The 5,418-nt window shown below is 37.6% G+C and overlaps 1 long non-coding RNA gene across 2 annotated transcripts in view; it reads left to right on the forward strand.

The window, feature by feature from the left end:
• Positions 1-4,184, forward strand: part of LOC116305915 (uncharacterized) — a 30,374-nt gene extending 26,190 nt beyond the window's left edge. Inside the window, exons 5-6 of one of the 2 annotated variants that reach the window (XR_004198208.2) lie at positions 1,994-2,122; positions 3,206-4,174. This is a non-coding gene — a long non-coding RNA (uncharacterized LOC116305915). Of the gene's footprint in view, positions 1-1,993; positions 2,123-3,205 lie in introns of both variants that reach the window. The other variant, XR_016120749.1, reaches the window with a different exon arrangement.
• The last annotated feature ends 1,234 nt before the right edge of the window (positions 4,185-5,418 follow it).

Consider the following 5,418-nt stretch of genomic DNA (forward strand, 5'->3'; position numbering starts at 1 on the left):
GTTTGCGTAGGTCGGTAAGACTGACTCTATACCAGCGAAAAGGCCAGCAACACCGAAAACGCTATCAAAACAATAGCATGATTGACAGCTAGTCTCGTACTTATAATTACATTGGAATGAAAAGAACTGTTAATGAAGCTAGCTAGTACTAGCTTTCATGGTTAGGCTGACTTTTACCCATAGAATTCTAACTTGTATTTTTTTAGCCTTAAAATTTGTGTAAGTTTTAGCTGATTTTCCATCTGTGATCACACACTCTTGGAATCCATTTTCAAACCTCAAAAGAGTATTCGGAAGTGTCATTGCACACGATTAAGGTCCCTGAAAATTCTAAAGTTTATGTTAACAGTACTATTGTAATGAATTCAATACCCTTTTTCGAAATATTATTGATAATATCTATTTATATATGAGGGAATTTCGAAGCTGCTGTTTCTATCGCTCCAAAACTGAACCCACGCATCAGTTGAATTATCCTTTTTTATAGGAATCTACTTATCAGACTTGAAGCGCTCTTAAGCGAACACCTCGGGAAATCCAAAACTAGAGCTGGTCGCTAACCAGAATTGATAATAATTTTTAGAAGTAATGCAAGAAGAGGTTTCAAAATCGTGGTAGTTTTTTTTACAAGGAGAGTATCCACTAAATTTTCAAGATAACTAAATTGCCCAAAACATTAAGTCGGGTTTTCCATAAAAATGTCTTTATCAGTCGGAAATAAGTTAAATACAAAATTTCTTCCGTGGACCGCATGTCCGGAAAAGCCGAATGAAGAGAGAAAGAAACTCCCATACCAACGCACTTTGGAATCTACCCCGTATCAAGATAATCTGGGGGTATGCCAAATATTGGTTTTGAAAAAGACAGTTTTGATCCAAGAAGAATGTCTTCAGAATACTGTAATTTGATTTTCATGAAGCCCTCCTTGCGACCCTTCTATCTCGTTTGCGAACACTCTAGTTTTACAACCACTTTTTCAAGGTGTTCGCTTACGAGACCTTCGACTATTGAATTCAGGTTTCGTTTCGTAAGAAAATCCCACATATGGCAAAGCGCATTTAGAGATCCTAATGTAGTGATGGCTCAGCATGGTATTCAATTCTATTTAAATTGGCTCATCTTCACACGATCCGAGGTATCAAATAAAGATCTTAAAAGTGCAAACCGTTTCTATATTTACAGCTAAGATGGTACGTCCTAAAGTGAGGCTACGTGGATTGCACGGCTGTCTGAAATGTCACAGAGCTACTGAACTCTTCATTCTGAGCATCACGCTCGCACGAGAACGTTTTGCAACTGGTTTCCCACAGTTTGAGTCTCGGTCGGATATTGCGAGACTAACTACTGAAAATGCTCTCAGAAGTGGACTCTGCCAGTTTGCCAGTTTTTCACCACTTCCGCAAAAAGATTAGAGTTACAATATTGTTCAGAAAAGGTAGATGTAAAGACCGACATCTAAAGTGAATAGTACCATTCAGTAAGGAAGGCTGGCTTAACGAGGTCACTACCCTCTATGTATCTATATCCTCTCTATCAGTGCTGGGGTACTTCATTTCAACGCTAAGGACACGGGGGTTATAATTAGAGAAGTCGAAACAAGTGTGCAACGTCAATGAGGATATAAATGTATTTACCTGAGGCTCAGAAGACCGCACAATAGGCAAATTCGGTTTTCGCGCGCTTGCTCCTTAGTCCTTTTAGGAATACACGATTAACCCTTCTTTCCTGTTTTGGGTTCATGCTCGAGATGTAGGTTATCAAAACAATGATTCCTTTGTTTCATTTTCACCACCGCTGAGCGCATTGAGACCGACTAAGTCACATGTTCATGTAAAGCTGTCTGTCAAAAAGCTACCGTGCAGGTGGGCTTTATTTATTCAAATATAGTTTTGCCTATATGGTAGTAGTTGTTTCAGTGAAAATTGTTGGGACTAATTTCAACTGCGCGCTCTATAACCATCAGGTTATCCATCAGTTTTTTCTGTTTTTGTAGCACAAGATAAGCCATGGAAAGAAAAGAAGAAGTAAAAAAGAAAATGCGAAGTAACGGTCGCACATGGTCTAAGATGTTATCTAAAGTCCAAGAATTTTGGGTAGCAGTAACTTCACAGCCTAATCTACGGTACGTCGCAAAACCTGAACAAAGATGTTTCTGAAATTCCATGCAAAACCTCAAGCAAGAGGAAAATTTGGGAAAGATAAGTTTATGAATGACGACTAGATTAGACTCCAAGACTACATGGCGCACTATCAGAGCGCATATCTAAATCAGTAGTTCTGCCATCAGACTGAAAAACAGATTGGTTATTGCTAATGTTTATGCTTGTCTGATGCGCTGAAATACCGGGTCAAAAACAACTTTTTGGTACTAAAAGATTTAATAAAATTAATAGAAGAAGAACGGGAAAAACATAGATGCAACTCTAAGGGATGAGTAATAGTGGTACTAAGTGAAAACCAAGGACAATACTGCGTCATAAGAATTAAAAACGAGGTTTATTAGCACAGTCTAATTTGTTTGACTGATATTCAGAGGGATGTTCTGGCTAGGCTAATGGGTTTAGAACATCTGGCAATGACATGGTGTTTTATCAAAAGATCAGTTGATCGTCATAACATACCACCAAGAACTCGCTAAAGAAAACAATCCTAACAGTTTGGTAAATTATTGCGGTTGCCCTGATGTCGAAAGTCATACACTCGATACTCCTTTCTATGATAATACATGTATTTAGGCGACTTACAACTCTTATCAGTTGATTCAAGCGCGCAACTTTGGTGAAAGGATTTTTAGTGTATTCTAGGACGCATGCGCATTGTGGTCAGGCTGTGCCAATCGTGCTAATGAATGCGCCATTATAATATAAGAAAAACCATGACTGCTTATTTCTCAACGCGTTCAAAAGAAATGTATTCTTGAGTAGGGCATTCTTTGTATTGGAAGAATTATCAGTTTGAATTATTAGACCAAAATCATTTCCTCAAATATAAATACTCTTCTGGGACGCTTTATTAGCTGTCTGGCTATTTCAATTCGCCGTTTGTAGGTCAAACTTGTTTTCAAAAGAGATGTGTACTCGAGTAGGGCTTTTTTTCTATTTTAATAATTATCAGTTTGAATCATTAGAAGAATTAATGTAAAAGATAAACACTCTTTCAGGATGCTTTATTTAGCTGTCTTACTATTTCAATTTGCCGTTTGTAGGTCTGAGACATTTGTGAGAGTTTACGCTATAAGGCGTCGCGGCCATGCGATGGAATCCACACCCTGATCGACAACGATTTGTAAGGTACACTGAGTTATAATCATTAATTTTGAAATGCGCCGATTTTTCGATGACAGCGTAAGTTTACTAAGCAGCTTCTAGTCAATTTTCCCATCATTTATGGTGGTCATCCAAAACCTGATTGCTATCATAATCCATCAGGATTATTGATATATCGCATGAACTTTTTAAAAGGCGTATCAATTTTGGCATTCAGCTGTGTAATTATCTCCAAACGATAAGAAAAATAAACTCACAACCATTTAAGAATGTCTATAAGAATGTCAAGGCTTGTTTAAAATTGGCAAGTGATATGCTAATGCACCGCTAGTTTGTAGTTGCCTAAAAATAATCAAGCCCAGCTACTTGACTCTCTAAAGCTGTTAGTTCAAAGAATGATCTACAGATCTGGCGCTCTGATCTTCACCTTTATTTGCAAACACGTACCCGGAGCCAAGGGTTCTCGGTAAGAGATTGCTTTATTTGTTTGGACGTGGCACACGAGATTTTGTGATCAGGTGTGCGGCACACCTTTGAGCAGTCAGTAATATCCCAAAAAAATCGTTTATTTTAGCTGTATGTCTGAAATACCGTAACCTTGTGCAAAAAGGATATCTCTGACAGATCTTATAACGATTTTAAAATCGGTTATTTGATTTTGCGCAACACAAAGCCAATCATTGATAACAAAGTCATATGTATACTCTTTGTGGTATTTAGTTCTCATGCGCAATGATGGCATATATCTTGTGGTATTCATGTTTAAAAAATTTGCAAAGAAACTTCAGAATAAACTGATGAATTTCAAAAGTGACACTCGTTTTAGAAAATGGCTTACTTATTCACATAATCCAATCACAATTTTAGAATGTCGATCTTTCGAAGCAGAACATCAATAAAAACTGACTTCGGTGACCCCAAGTTTCGAGAATCGACTGATGAGAGTCGAGCATCTTCAGGGCAACAGTTAAATATTCTTAACAGGAATATAATTAGTTTAATCAGTGGATGGAAGTGAAATGCAAGAGGTTTTTCAAACACCAAATGTTGCGCATTCTATATTGTTCTGAAAGGAGTGGATACCCATAACTAACAGCTACTAAATGAATTCGCCTGTCAATATATATTCTCAAAAAGGTCAACTTATGATTATTTACAGAACGAAGAGAGAATGTCGCACGTCCCATTACAATGCGCCAAGCCCTTAGAGTTTCATATTACTCGAGTTTATATTATGACGAAACTGCGCGGTTGGTAAGACACTGATAGACCCTTCATCACCAACGCCAGTCCAAACACCTTAATGAGTTTTTCGTTGGGTCAGGGTTTAAGGAAGAGAATACAATATCACATATTAATGCATCAATCAACCAGTATCAAGACAAGGCAAGGGTTATTTGGGCATCTGTTTGTACATAGACATAAGCTTCAGACATACGCTTCACAAGAAAATGAAACGAAAATTAGCTACCAACTCTATTAGCGCAAATTTTTTTATCCTTGTGTCAGTCATCAGTTTGTAACCAGTCAGCTTGGGATTGTAATCCACCTCTAGCTATTCAGTTCAGGTTCCTATATCCCCACCTTTTCAGCATGTTAAGCAAGATATGTGATCCTCTAATACTATCTTTAGCCTGGTATTTTATTTGCGTTTGATATTATGAGGCATTGCTTCGTATGCGTTTTGAACTATAAATGGCAGAAAAAATAAGATGCTTTTCAATATTACCAGGCGGATATAGGGACAATAGCTGTTATAAAAAAACGAGTGCAGATCGCGGAAATGGAAAAAGCTCAGATACTGTTAGTAAGCAAGTTGCCTATGTGCGCATTTTATATTTGGCGCACGTAATAAAGAGTGTGGGTTATATACCACGTACCTGTGCGCAAGGGATTGTGTTCTAATGCATGATCTGCGGCAAGGCTCTTTATCTTATAAATTAATACATAGGATTTATCGCGGGTAGATGTAGCAATAGACTTTAAAATATTTTACATTTAGATTATTTTCTGGTACCTGTGGTATCCTAGGCGCACAAGAAAGCTGTTAAAACCCGCCTCAAAAAATAGCCTGAGCTAATGAGCTTGCATTACACAGTTATACTGGAGCGACGTGGTCCAGACTGTTTTTTTATATAACCACAATAGTTGA

Source organism: Actinia tenebrosa, unplaced genomic scaffold (assembly GCF_029948245.1).
Source record: "Actinia tenebrosa isolate PJP-AT-01 unplaced genomic scaffold, QUT_ActTen_1.0 PGA_scaffold3__52_contigs__length_22856419, whole genome shotgun sequence".
NCBI lineage: Eukaryota > Metazoa > Cnidaria > Anthozoa > Actiniaria > Actiniidae > Actinia > Actinia tenebrosa.